The sequence below is a fragment of the Pan paniscus genome, chromosome 8, assembly GCF_029289425.2.
Source record: "Pan paniscus chromosome 8, NHGRI_mPanPan1-v2.0_pri, whole genome shotgun sequence".
Classification (NCBI taxonomy): domain Eukaryota; kingdom Metazoa; phylum Chordata; class Mammalia; order Primates; family Hominidae; genus Pan; species Pan paniscus.
In genome coordinates this window covers 50,158,765-50,173,925 of record NC_073257.2, presented here as the reverse complement: position 1 = coordinate 50,173,925, position 15,161 = coordinate 50,158,765, and the positions used below count along the sequence as shown (strand labels likewise).

Below are 15,161 nucleotides of genomic sequence, written 5' to 3'. Positions count from 1 at the left end.
CAGTTATATCTTGTGTGAACAAATACTAAACAGAAAGTCTAAGGTGAACTTAGACCAGTGGCTTTTAAATTTTTCAGTCATTATAGTTTTACCCTTTCTCTAGGAAACACTCAGAAACAGAATTTTAGCATGTGTTACAGAGCAGTAGATAGCTGATACACTCCTAGACATTTGCATCATCTCATTAACCTCCTGTTCCTTATTTCTTATCAAGCAACTGTAACTTGCCTAAAGGGAGGTATTACAGGAGGTCAAGTTGACACTTGATTCACCTTGCTGTTACACTTCCAAGTCTAAATTAATAGCATTTCGTTGGTCAGTCTCTTGTGAGTTCTTAGTTTAAGCCAGACTCCCCAGGTTAAGTCAACTTTAGGAAACAGACTCTCAGGGCTTCCCATGGCTACAAGGTTCATGAGAATTTGGGAAATAAGCCTCCTAAAAATCTTCTTAGCCGCGAAAACATCAATGTCCATTACAGAGTTTGGCATCTCAGTCATTTCTTGAGGGGGCAAATGCATTCAGTCTATCTGCTTAACAACTTAATGCTAACACATGTGGGATCAGAACAGGCAGCATACTGAGCTGGAGGTGGGAGATCAGACCTTGGATGGTTTTTGATGTCTCCAGGCAAGTGGACTCTTCAGCTTGGCAGCTCTCCCCGGCCACTCTTCTCTTGGCCTGGCCACATCTACAAGCCTCACTACTCAAAATGCAACAGCTCTCACAGGTTTAAGGGCAGGAATGTATGATGTGGCCTACTTTAGCCATCTTTTCCAGTCTCCTAGGATTTAACTGTTTATATTCCTTAGTCCTTGAAGTTGCTTACCAAAAAGTGCAGAATAGCTCACAGGAGTATCCAAGGGAGACAATACAGTCATGGATTCTTAGTTGCTGTTTCTGGTTGGGACAGTAAAGCTCCTTCCTCATCCGTCTTTTCTGCTTATCACTAGAGACAGAAACTAAAAACCATGGCTTCAGGCTGATAAAAGCCTAAAAGAAAACAAAACAGAACAACAACAACAACAACAAAATTAAGCAAGCTGGACAACCTTATTATAGAAGCTACCATCACACAGAATTGACCAGAAGATCTCTTTCAGGCCTGGGCCATCCAGTGTGTCTTTAATTAACATGCTAAATCAATCAATCATATCCTTCCAAAAGGGCCTCATTTCATGTTTGCCAAATGCTTCTCCCAGTCCCTCAAAACGTTCACAATTGAAGACCAACAAAGACCAGTATATAGACAATAGAACTCAATGGACTCCCGGTTGCAAATCTATAGTGAGCACAGATGCCACAGATTCCCGTGGCTGTGTCCTCATGGCAGGAGAATTTGCATCACTAATCTGTGGCCATATGCTGACTGTGCTCATCCTGTCATTTGTCCTCAATCACAATGGAGCAGTACCAGCCCCTGCTGTACTCTAACAGTGACATGCCCAGAAAAGCCAAATGAACTCAGCTCTTAAGAAATTTAAAACTTAAAAAGAAAAGTTAACTTCCTACATCAAAAATGCTGCAGAACAACAGCTGAAAAGCAAGGTGAGACTGACTCCCCACCACTGACTGTACTCTGGCCTTAGTCCCAGCCACCACCTACTGCTGGGCACAAACTCCATAGGAATGGACTTCAGAGTGACACAGAGAAACTTAAAAAGTAAATGCTGGATTAAACAGATTTCTTCATTCCATGTTTTGCATGCTGAAATTTCTTTATACAATGTTTATTCAGTGCTCTAAGGATGTAGAAATTAATTTATGTTGGGAAGTTCAAAGGGAGTTGCTCTTAAAAGGTCACAGCATATAAGTTACTCACCAGCTGGCTCCAGAGACAGTGTTTGCCATTCTTCCTTTTCACTCTTTTCTTTTTCACTGTCTTTTTCACACTCTTTCCCATGTATTTCCTATCAACATTACACCAGTGTATTCTAGCACAACACCACTAGTGTATTCTAGCACTTTACAGCTTAAATCTTTCACACTGTCATTTCATCTTATCCTCACAACTACTCTGAAGAGGCAGATGGGTGCTGCTCATTTTATGGGTGAATAAGTTGGGAATCAGGAAGTTTAAAGTTTGTTTCAAGAACTGAGTAAACCAGCCAGGTGTGGTGGCTCATGCCTGTGATCCCAGCACTTTGGGAGGCCAAGGTAGGCAGATCACTTGAGCTCAGGAGTTTGGGACCAGCCTAGGCAACATGGCAAGACCCCATCTCTACAAAAAATACAAAAATTAGCAGGTATGGTGCCATGCTCATGTTGTCCCAGCTAGTTGGGATGCTGCAGTGGGAGGATCACTTGAGCCCAGGAGGTGGAGGTTGCAGTTAGCTGAGATTGCACCACGGCACTCTAGCCTGGGTGGCAGAGTGAGACTGTCTCTAATAATAATAATAATAATATACCTTAGTTAACCCAATATATCCAAAATATTATGTCAACATGTAGTTAATATAAAATATTGAGACATTTTATGCTTCTTTTTGTACTGAGTCTTCAAAAAATGGTTGCACATTACACATACCGGATATCTCAATTCTGACTAGCTATGGTTCAAGTGCTCAACAGCTACCTGCGGCTAGGGCTACTGTACAGAACACTGCAGAGACTACATGTTCCTCAAGTGAAGAAACTGTCTTATTTGTATTTTATCCTCATCACCTAACACTGACCAGAGTTTAACAAATTCACATGGGCTTCAAAACAAATACTGAAAGAAACCCGAGCCCCACCTGGCCCTCCACATTCAGGAACTTACAAGCATGGTGGACACATCTTCTTCCACCTTTTGGCACGTCTCCTTCTCTATGCCTAAGACAGAAAGTCATTTTTATAGTTATCCCAATAAGTTGGTTCCTTTTCCCCCTAGTGAAAGGCTCTTGGAAACCCCAGGGCAGGCCAAGAATGACAGTGAACACATAAAAAGCATTCCAAAATTTTATTTAAAAGGAGCGCTGGCATTCTGCTGAGCGCTGTGCAGTTCAGCATTACAAGTCCATGACATTCAGAAGAAGAGCACAGGTTAGTCAGCCACAAACAGGTCATCCACCTTCAGGCAGAAAGAACAGCAAGCCTGCACCCTTGTGTCCATTAAAATTTTGGCTAATGCACTGGACTAACCATGGCATTACGACAGAAAGTGAACACATTGTAACACTGATTTTTTTTTTTATCATCAAGTCTGAATGAATTTAAATTCCAGCCCAGAAGAGTGGCCTTGATCTAATTAATGCAGCAGATAAGATAATAAGCTTTAAAATTTAAGCCAGCAAATCTAAACTCATTCTTCCTCCATACCCTTCAAATGGGCTTCCTCGTCTCAGGTCTATCCTCTACTCTCCTAGGGTGGAGGGTGACATTTAAAATAACCAGAAGATGCACTAATTGAAGTAAACATAAAAATACAGAAAAGCATACAAAACTTTAAAGCTACAATCCTCCACATGGCAATCACTAACTACTATTGTTGTCAGTTAATTATTTAAAACACAAATGTGACCCTCACTCCCTTGTTCAAAAACCTTCAACCTCCCCACTCCCTACCAAAGGCTCAAGTCCAGATTCCATGGTATGACCTTGTTTCCCACTTGCCATGTACTCAGAGAAAGAAACTGGGCATTTTACCAACATGGCGGCTTCCTCCCCATGGCTGTGTGAGGGTCTCATTTCCCAGAAAACATATAGGTAAGTAGCCATCAGGACCCAACTCCAAGTGGACACTCCGCAGGACATGGTCTGGATTCACCTAACAGGGCCTGTAGCCACCCCCACACCAGTACAGCAGCCTCCACTTGCCTGTGATGTGGCTGATCAGTTACAGTGTAGCCGGTTCTTTAAATCTCTTCCCCCTTTTTAAATCTGGTTCCCAATAAGGAACCAACTTATTGGGATAACTATAAAAATGACTTTCTGTCTTAGGCATAGAGAAGGAGACGTGCCAAAAGATGGAAGAAGACGTGTCCGCCATGCTTTATAAGTTCCTGAACGTGGAGGGCCAGGTTGGGCTCAGGTTTCTTTCAGTATGAAGATAGCATACAATGCTATCTTCAAAGTTAGCAAACAGTAGGGGGAAGAGATGTAAACAAGTGTCCCAGCTGTCTGTATAAATTTTTGTTGAAGGAATTTCCTCGGGTGAGGAAGAATATAATTCAATAAATGTTTACCATGTACTGTGTCAAAGGTGACTCGAAAATGACCGTCTCCTAGTCTCTAACCTCAGTAAGTTTATAATATTACTTTCCTGTAATTGACACACTGCACTAGGTGCTGTGGAACAGGAAGGGGAATAGGAAATGTCATGGGAGCATAAAGCATGCAGGAGAGACCTGAAGGGATGTGCAGATCTGTGTAGGAGGCAGCAAAGGAAAACACTTCAGATGGATGAAATGAAGGCAGGTGCAAGAATACTCAGGATTAACCCCGAGAAACCGGCAGAATGGTGAACACGGTCTTTGGGAAAGATGTCAGGGCAGAAGGCAGTGTTGGACAAAATCAGGAACAATGCTTGGCCTATTATTTTATAGAAGAGAGACTGGGATCTGGGATGGGAAGGAGACCAGGGGGAATAAATTGCTCCAAGTCCTGACTTTCCATCTGCTTCCCTGGCTTAATGGCAGATCATGACTTTTAAAATTCTGTGCATAAAATGCCACAAATAAAATTATGTTGTTTAAGAAGATCTAAGTTTTTAATAATGTTTAATGTAGTCAGGAACATGTTTCTAAACTTTTCATAAGTAAAGTTTAAGGCCATCCATCTAACTTGGTACCCAGGAGAGGGGCTTAGCTCTAGAATGATCTGAAGAGTCCATCAGTAAGAGGCTTCAGCCCTGCTTAGTCCAACTTCCTCATTAGCACTTTAAGAAAGATTTTACAGTGCACTGGTCAGTTTCAACCTAACACACTGTACCAGGAAAATTTACAGTAGCCTAGGGTCATTAAGATAATCTCTTCACACTTTGACATTGTGGCTAAACGATCATGGAACCAGACTGCTTAGAGTCAAATGTAGTTCTACCATTTACTAATGACAAGGTTCAGAACACACTTCACCAAAATCTGGTGCCTTCGCACCTGAGGACACAGCAGAAGCAGGAAGGTCTCTTGGCACCTCTCCTGCCCTCTCCCCTGAAGCAGGCCATAAAGGAATCCCTCAGACCTTCCCATGAAAATAGGTCATAAGACCTAATAACAGAGGGGTCCTCCCTACACCCAGAGAAAAACAAAGTCCTTATCCTGAAAGACACAGACACTAAGAGGAATTGAAATAAACAGGATTGACTAAGTTCCCCTAGTCTATTACCATTAGATCACACCCTTCTGTCCTCCAATTGTACTTCTGCACAACTCTCCATAAAAGTACAGTTTTCCCTGTTTGGGTCTTCATTTCTGGAGGCTCTAAAGTCATGTAAAACTTATATTAAATATATTTGTATGCTTTTGTCTTGTTGATCTGTCTTCTGTTAGAGATGTCTCAGCCATGAACCTTGTGATGAGTGAGGAAAGATACCACTTTTCTTTCCTACACTTGCCAAGAGACTTTAGTCAAGTTACTTAACTTTTTGCCTTCTTTGTTTCTCTGAAAAAAGGAGAAAAGAGTAACACCTTGCTATGAATGAGTATATGCAAGGCACTTAGAACAATGCCTGCATATGATAAGGCACCATATGTATTAGTTATTATTTCTGTAAGTTAAACAATGAACATAAAAATCATAAAAAGTCAGACATATGACATATTTTTTTAATTTATTTTTTGTTTTACTTTAAGTTCTGGGATACTTGTGCAGAATGTGCAGGTTTGTTACATAGGTATATATCTGTCATGGTGGTTTACTGCACCTATCAGCTTGTCACCTAGTTTTTAAGCCCAGCACGCATTAGGTATTTGTGTTTATGCTCCCCCTCCCATTTTCCCCCACCCCCCTGACAGACCCTGGTGTGTGATTCTCCCCTTCCTGTGTCTATGTGTTCTCATTGTTCAACTCTAACTTAAGAGTAAGAACATGTGGTGTTTGGTTCTCTGTTCCTCTGTTACTTTGCTGAGAATGATGGCTTCCAGCTTCATCCATGTCCCTGCAAAGGACATGAACTCATTTTTTTTATGGCTGCATAATGTATGACATATTTATAGGCCATCTGATATAGTTTGAATATTTATCCCCTCTGAATCTCATGTTGACACTTAATCCCAATGGTGGAGGTCAGTGAGGCCTAATGGGAGGTGTTTGGGTCATAGGGGCGTATCCCGCATGAATAGCTTGGTGCCTTCCTTGTGGTAATGAGTGACTTCTTGGTCTCTTAGTTTCTGCAAGATATGTCTCCTAAAAACAGCTTGGCATCTTCCTACCCCTCTCTCTTCCTCCTTCCCTCTCGCCATGTGACCACTTGCTCCCCTTTGCCTTCTGCCATGATTGGAAGCTTCCTGAGTCCCTCACCAGAAGCAGACACTGGTGCCATGCTTCTTCTATAGCCTGAAGAAAAATGAACCAAATAAACCTCTTTTTCTTATAAATCATCCAGTCTCAGGTATTCCTTTACAGCAACGCAAATGAACTAACACACCACTACAAGATATGGCCATATTGACAGAAAATTATAAAGAAATTCAAGCAGTCTCACACACATCAGCATCTCCTATACAACTTGCCACAAGTATCCCTATGTTCCTAGTACTTCAATAAGCACTTTTGTTAGTGTCCACTTTCTCGATAAAGAAGCAAAAGCATAGGTCAATAATCCTAAATCTATCCTTCCAGTGACCCAATTCTTTAAGCTCTGTAAGGTGCCTCCTGCTTCATTAGGCTTTCAGGCATTTCTATGCTTATATACATTAGAAAGATGAAGATATGCTTCCATACCTGCTTCTGAGGATGAAAACGCATGATTTATGGTAGACATGGGAGCACTGGAACATTCAAAGTACTCCAGGTCTCCCTCTGGTCACCTTTCACCTCGCCCCCACCTGATTTCTGACCACATGACGTGGATGTCAGTTTCTCCTCGTTGGTAGCGTGGACATCCCTATTAGAAATGTCTGAAATCTGGTAGATCACTGCCCCTTCATCCTGAGAAACACAACAGAGAAGATGTTACCCTTTAGGAGGGCAAGCAATGGGGAAAAGTGACATCTCATGAATGGAACCAAGTGGATACAACTCCATAAAGATATCTGAGGGAGTTAGCCACAGATCTGGGTACAAAGCAAGGAGGAAGCTGGAATCTTTCAATTGTGACATGCTGTTTTATAGAACCTAGGTTCTGTAATTTGAGTCTGAGGTTTTAAAAAATGAGCTTCTCTAGGCTAAGTTTATCAGCAAGCAGTTTAAGTGGTCTAAGACAGTGGTTTTCAATTTTTTTTGCTCAGATACCTCCTAATTTTTTTAAATCTATGTACCCCATTTCATTTTCAAATGACATCTAAAAACTTTTCAGCATAAGTTTAAATAATTGCAAAGAATGTAATATCTGCCTTATTCTAAATATTGAATTTGCTCAATGCTATCTAGTTACCTTTGTGATTTGATACCATATGATCCATTTTAAATTTACACAAACAAGTTCCTGAATAAGTCAGAAATTTATGTTATTCATTTTCCATTACGTTATTCATTCCACTTCCATCAAGAAATTATCCCAATGAAAAACATCTGCATGACTGAAAGTCTTTTAAAGGTCTCTATCCAATGCCTCTGTTACATTTTTTTCTTTGACTATAAGTCTTGAGGTGTTAAATTTTTTTTCTGCTGATGAGTTATTGTTACATTTACTAATGCACAACTTATTTTCAAAATATTGCAAGTTTTGATAAGTATTAGACACAAAAGTAAATTTTTATATCATCTACAAAATGTTTTATTGCACTAATTCTTAAAAACTTTTACAGTATAAAAATATGTGGGTTTGGGTTTTTCTTTAAAGAAAACAAAAGATAAATTTCTCATAGTTCTTGTTGCCTACATTAGCAAAATTTGAGGGAGAATCTTTTACACATTTGTAACAGATGAAAAATAACTCAGATTGCAAATTTCCCCCCACTGCACCCCTTTTTTTACATCTTACACCATATACCAAATTTCTGGTCCAAATTATATAGAATAAGTTATGTTAAAATTGAATTTTATTAGCCAATATGAATGTATTTCTAAAATCATAAGCATACTGACATAAAGTTTTAAAAAGAACAAAAGGATCTCGTTGCAATCAGATGGGCTTAGGTTTTGGTTTATGTGTATTTTGCAATTAGTTCATATGGTCATGGATGCATACTGTTTATTGCTAGAATGTAACAAAGGTCAATGTCAATTTTATTCCTGATTTCTATTTTTATAATTATAATTATTAAGAAACCTTATTTATATAAACGATAGATGAAACAGAAGGTAGTAACAGAAGGCCTTTCAATTCTTCGAACCCCTTTCCAAGTCATGTGCCCAAAAATTCTATCATCAAAGATTATTTTTAGATCTATCAGCTGACAACTCAGGTCTTCTTATTTTGTCAAAACCAATGAATTGGGAAACCATCTGATTTAAGAAAAATATCTTTCAGTTATTAGAGTCAATTATCTTCTTAGAACCTATACCAATATTTCAGATCTTCCCTTTGGTGCCCTGGAGACTTTCACACCCTGTGGTGATGCATCTTTGTAGCTTTTAGTGAGAATTTTACAAAAAAAAAAAAAAATGGAGAGAAAGAGAGAGAGAGAGTCATTGTGAAAGGGTTCCCTTTTCTTCAGGCGCCTTTTCTTCAGGGACAGTGAGGATCTGGAAATTGGTTTCTCAGGCACTCATTGGAAAGTCCTTATGATCCACTCCCGCTGGGGGACCCCTGGTCTAAGAGACATTCTGGGGATGAGCACAGACTCACCTGAGAACATGCACCCAGGCAAGAGACTGAGTTTCATGCTTCTTCACCTTAAAGCCACTCCTGGCAAGAGAAGAAACATAAAAAAGCTAATGTGGAACCACACTGACAACTGTCAAGGTATAAAATGGGACAGAGAGCAGTGTGTGCAGATAGAAGCCAAAGCGTACAGCACCACACACACCATACATCTACCTGTGAGAGAGGCAGGGACACCTTTTATGCCTCTGAGTTTTCTCTGGAGAGAAGGGGTAAGCAAAGACCTAGAGCGGGGCTCATTCTCTGAAAAGACCCCCTTGCTTGCTTCTGTGAGTTTTCAAACACTAGCACTCTGATGTCTATGGTTTTAATTACACACCACCAAAAGCTTTTCAGACAGTAGAGCCTTAGCAGCTGGAGACATTCAGTTCCTCTGAGCCTCCCTTGCTTGGCTTTGACATTCATTAGAAAAATCATCACGCTGGACTGGTTTCTTTAAAAATTCTTTATTTCACCAAAAGCCATAGAAGTCTCATAAAACAGTTCCAGTTAGACTTGTGTGTTCACAGACAAGAACTGTGGTCAATAAAAAGTGTAAAAATAAAAATATGTGAGTAAACGGTTACCATTCCTATTAAGTAGTAAGATGGAAGATGAATGCCACGTATTGCACAAAGCCTGAAGCTGGGGAAAGCTTGAACCACCTGTTATTTGTAGACTAGCACAAAATTTGTGATTACAGGACTAATTGAGATTCTGTTCTGTTTTAATAAACTTAGAATTTTCAGTAAAAACACCACTGTGACCAAAAAAAGAAAAAAAATTTGCAACTTCTTTCTTTTGCAAGAAAAAATAAAAAGACAACCACATAAGTTACCAGAATGTGCATAATCATTACTTCATGATATTCTTTCCCTAGTTTTCCTACTGAGTGCCACCCTCTGCCACCAAACTCAAGTTGAGCTGACTCAGTAAAATTAACTGTTCCAAGCCAGTAGCTTTATCCTACCAAAAGTCAATGATTTCCAATATTAAATAGCAGAACAGTCCCTCAAACCACTGCTTGAGGCCAAGCCAGCTCTTGGTATTGTCAAAGCACCACATGACACTTGCCAGGCTAGGGAGTGCAAGTTCTCACACCTAAGGTGTAAAGGCCAAGCCCCACTCCCTGAGGTGCGGACACCTGCAAAGCTTAGCTGACTCATGAAGTGGCCAGTGAAATACAAAAAATCATCAAAAGATCAAACTCAGAAGCAAAACATGCTATGGAGAGATGGCTCAGGGAGGATGGGAGAGAAAACTGCCAATGGTCCCAGGGACAAACAGAAACAGCAGGAGTACTTACAACAGAAAACAGAGAAATTTCACTTGTTTAATAATCCCGATGCACCAACAAAATTAAGAGACAGGAAAGACACAGAGGGAGAAAAAAATCATGTAAAGACTGGAATATTCAACTCCAGTCTTGCAGATGTAAAAGCTGCACAATTCTTTCTATGAGGTGAGATACTAATTTAAAATGTCATATTCATGAATGTTATCACTAGTAAGTGAATGATTAACAGACCTCAACTATAAGAGAGACTGGTAGAAACACTCAGAAATGCTACAAATTCAAATTTGTAGATGAAAAGTAAACTTCCAAGAGCTCTAGCACTGCTTTCTTGTATAAAGAACAAGAAAACAAGATTTTTGGTTGCATAAGGACCTTTATAAAAACCTATTAAGTGTATTAGATCAAGAAGTTCATTTGACAAAAACAGAATAGGGGAAAAAGGCTACCTACCAGGTGAGGGTGGTAGGACTCGAAAGATGGTATTTCTTGCTACTGATTATAAAGTGTAGAATGAATTACCCTCTCTTTGGCCCAGATTTCATCTTATTTGACATGAATGCACTGCTTGCATGCAACTGAAAGGCTCACAAATGACTCCTTATCAACTTCAGTAGGCTGAAACATCGCACATTTAGAGGAGGAAGTAACTAGGCAGTGACGTGCCCAGTACATACCCCAACTACTGTCTAGAGAGAACTAAATAACCTTAAAAACCACAAAAGAGGGCACCAAGTCAATAATATTTTTCAACAACCATTTAACTGCTGATATATAATCAAAGAACAGATCCAGAGTTACTAATGACATTTCACTCCCCTTAGACGTTCTGGGGCTGCTGAAGAACTGACTCCTACATCGCTCTATTTTCTTGGTACTTTAGTCCATCCTTCTGCTCTTTAAACTTCTGGGTGTCTTCCTTTCTGCTGTAACTCACCATGGCATCTGGAGTTTTTCTTTAAGTCATAGCAACACTGAGAAGCATTTCCCCAACTGATCTATAGTGACAACTACAAACACAGTGCTTCTTGCACTCCTTTTCCATACTTCATGCTGCAACTCCTTGGTCCTTCTTTATATCTACATTTTACTGAAACGTTTTAGCAAAATGTCACAGGGCCGCAAAAGGAAGTACAGTCATGTGCCACGTAATAAACTTTCGGTCATGTGGTGGTCCCGTAGGGTTATAATGGAGCAGAAAAACTATTGCCTAGTGATGTCCTGACAATCCTGACCCTGTGTAAGTCTAGGCAATTTGTGTGTCTGTGCCTTAGTTTTTAACAAAAAAGTTTAAAAAGTAAACAAATAAGTAATTTTAAACAAAGAAAACTTATGAACTAGGGATATAAAGAAATAAAATATTGTGTATAGCTGTTCCATGTGTTTGTTTTTTAAGCTAATTACTATTACAAAAGAGTCAAAGCTTCTTTAAAAGTTCAAAAGTTGATAAAGTAAAAGAGTAAATTTAATTTACTATAGAAGGAAGAGTTTTTAAAAATAAATTTAGTGTACCTGAAGGATACAGTGTTTATACAAGCTACAGTAGTGTACAGGAATGTCCTAGGCCTTCACATTCACTCACCACTCACTCATTGACTCACTCAGAGCAACTTCCAGTCCTGCAAGTTCCATTCATGGTAAGCGCCCTCTACAGGTGTATTATTTTTTATCTTTTATACCATATTTTTACTGTACCTTTTCTATGCTTAGATATGTTTAGATACACAAATGCTTACCACTGTGTTACAATTGCCCACAGTAGTTTGTTTTCTTGTTTTTTTGTTTGTTTGTTTGTTTTGTTTTGTTTGTTTTTAGACAGGGTTTTGTTCTGCCAGCCAGGCTGGAGTACAATGGCAAAATCTGGGTCACTGCAGACTCAACCTCTTAGGCTCAAGCAATCCTCCTGCCTCAGCCTCCTGAGTAGCTGGGACTACAGGCATGCACCACCACTCCCAGCTATTTTTTTAAAAAAACTTAAGAGACAGGAGGTGTGTTTTGGCAGCGGGGGGCATCTCACTATGTTGACCAGGCTGGTCTCAAACTCCTGGCCTCAAGGGATCCTCCCACCTTAGCCTCCCAAAATGTTGGTATTATAAGTGTGAGGCATCACACCTAACACCTATAGTATTCAGTACAATAATGTGATGTACAGGTTTGTAGCCCAGGAGCAATAGGTTGTACCATTTAGCCTAGGTGTGTAATAGTCTACACCACCTAAGTTTGTGTAAGTTGACTTTATGATGTTCACACAAAAAAATCACCTAAGGATGCATTTCTCAGAACTACCCTGTGGCTAAGTGATGTATGACTGTATTATAATGTACTCAACTAAAGTTTTGTGATAAACTAATCCTGTAGCAAAGTTAAACTGGAACTTGATATAGAATGTGACCTTAAGTGATTACGCTGAAAACTCCAAGGACCTTGCAAAAGTCAGATGATTTCCCAGGAGAGATGAGAGATGGGGGGACTGATTAAACCAACTAATTTACTCAGTTTTAACTGATCATTTAAAATATTCTTGATTCTAATTGGAAATTTACCTCCTTGCTGATGAGTTAGAAACTACACATGGAAACAAGAATGCTCACCAAATTTTAGTGGTAGGTTTGTTTCCAACAAAAGATCACAGTTTTCTGTTTATGTAAAAAGACTTTCTACAAGACCCTTTTGAACCATTTTCTACACGTTATTGATACTACATAGGTAATTTATAGGACTGGAATTTCTGTTTTTTCCATAAAGAATCTGAAGACGGTGGCCAGCACTGACATTTGAATTCTGTCTATAATGTGACTCCTGACAGCCTCGCCAGGATTTCTGAAAACCGTCGAATCTCTACCTACCTATCTTATGCCACTCTTTATTTTTTTAAAACATAAAAACGTCTCCAGGCCCAGGGAAAGGAGCTTACCTGATTAAGCTGAGGATTCAGAAACAAGACAACAATCTGAAAAGGAAACGTCTGGTATTTCTTTTCTTTTTTTTTTTAATACTCTAAGTTTTAGGGTGCAGCACACCAACATGGCACATGGTATTTCTGATTCTACACGAGTTAGGCCAAATAGGGAAGACTATAGGATAATGTTATAAGCTTTGTATCAACCTTGGTGGACCTCAAAGGTAAATTCAGTTCACCAAAGCCAAAAGTAGCCATCTGACAAACTCACAGAGAAGACACAGAGCGTGACACCCAGCACCCACTGTCACTCATTATTCAATGTGACTTTGCCTTCTTGGGTGATTCTAATATTTCTTTAACATGATTTCCAGTGGGAGGACAAAAGTCACTGCTTGTTAAGGTCACAGTTGGTTTAAAGGGATCTATGGATTCATCAAAGTTATTTGGGTCAAAGTGGTAGAAGCCCTCAGAAGAGAGGGTTGGGGAGTTCTGCAGAATGGAGTGGCTCCCAAAGGGGTTGAAGCTGGGCTTATCCCACTGACTAGGATCTAGCTTGGAAGACACTTGGGAGAGAGGCCCATCTTATGCCACTGTGTCTGTAGGCTTTTCGACACCTGCTTACTTACTGATACCATCTTTTTGTATCTTGTGAGTCAGTTTGCTACCCGGTTTCTTGCCAAGTTTCCTTGGAAGGGCTTTCGTAGTGCTGGGAGTTTCTTTAAGGTCAGGAGGAGACTTCTGGAACCCGGCACTTCCTAGCAAAGAAGGACTTGTGTTCTCATCCAGCTCTTCAGGACTGAAGTGGTAGGATGCCTTGGGGAGAGGTGTGCCTTCCACAGCAGTGCCGGCATCTGAGAACTCTCCTTCAATTGCTTTCTTCCTCAGAGGGACAGGCTTGGGCTTTCTCAGCTTGCTTCTTCTGCTGGGCACAGGCTCTAGACAGGAGTTTCCAACTTTTAGATCAGCTTCTGTGGAAGCCTCTAGGGTGACTCCCATGTCACCTTCTGTCATTGCCTTGTCCTGGAGGGCGTCTGGAGGGCTAGAAGGCAGGCCTTGCCTGAGACTGCAGTTACACAGCCATGAGCTGGTTTTGTTCTGACGGCTGCCAGGATACCCGTGGAATCCTTCGCTTCTATTGAAAATGGCCTCACGATGGAAATGTTGCTAAAATCATATTCAGGTTCTTTGAAATCCTTGACTGAGAAAGAGTCAATGGCCTTCTGTGGTGCCTCATTTTCTGACAGTTTAGAACGAGTCTCAGATGAACATTTTTCAACCACTTCTGCTACCAGCTTTCCTCATCAGCTTCCTGTGATTCTAAAATGAAACACAAAACCGTCCATTAAAGAATTGTCTTTCTGGCATTGGTAAATATTCTCTCCTACCTGAATTCACATAAGCAAACAGCAAGTTCTTCCCTCTTTGCTTTTATTAAGCATCTCTAAAGTTCAGCAAGGACGGCAGCACAGCCTGAAAGAGAACAGCTGGCACAGCACCCTAAAATGAATTCTTGATCCCAAATTGTGTATGCGCATTATCCAAGTGATATGAATAACAAGTACACCAAAAGAGCTATTTAGAAAAAGGATAGAGCAAGAGTCTATATGCTGCAATGCATATTATGTGATGTTAACATTCTATAGGTTAAAACTGGTCTGAACGAATTTTTAGAAACCAACAGCTTCAGTGCAGGGAGGCATATTGGCACTGAGACAGTTCCTAGGCACAGCCTGACAGCTTCAGGGTCAGAACTTTATGGAGTGAACAGATTTGAATCTTTGGATGTTAAAACCACAAGTATTCACAGAACAGAATTTATATAGACTGTTTCAAAAATAAATTTAAAAATAAATTAAGAAACCTACTGTGACCAACTCAAAATCATCTCTCTGTAGACCTGAAAACTAAAAGAACCAAGAAAGCTAATTTGAAAAACCAGATACGGAAATGGTTTTAAAACAAATAGCCCTTATTTTACTAAGACACAAATTATAAAACAATGAAGTTATTTTTTCTTTAGAACCACTGTCTCTAAGCCAGGCCAGGAATTCTCTAAATCACTTGTGAAAAATAAAAATCATTTT

At 39.9% G+C, this 15,161-nt stretch overlaps 1 pseudogene; it reads right to left on the bottom strand.

Moving 5' to 3' along the window:
- The window catches only part of LOC100971214 (transforming acidic coiled-coil-containing protein 1-like), a 114,027-nt pseudogene that overhangs the window by 7,469 nt on the left and 91,397 nt on the right, over positions 1 to 15,161 (bottom strand).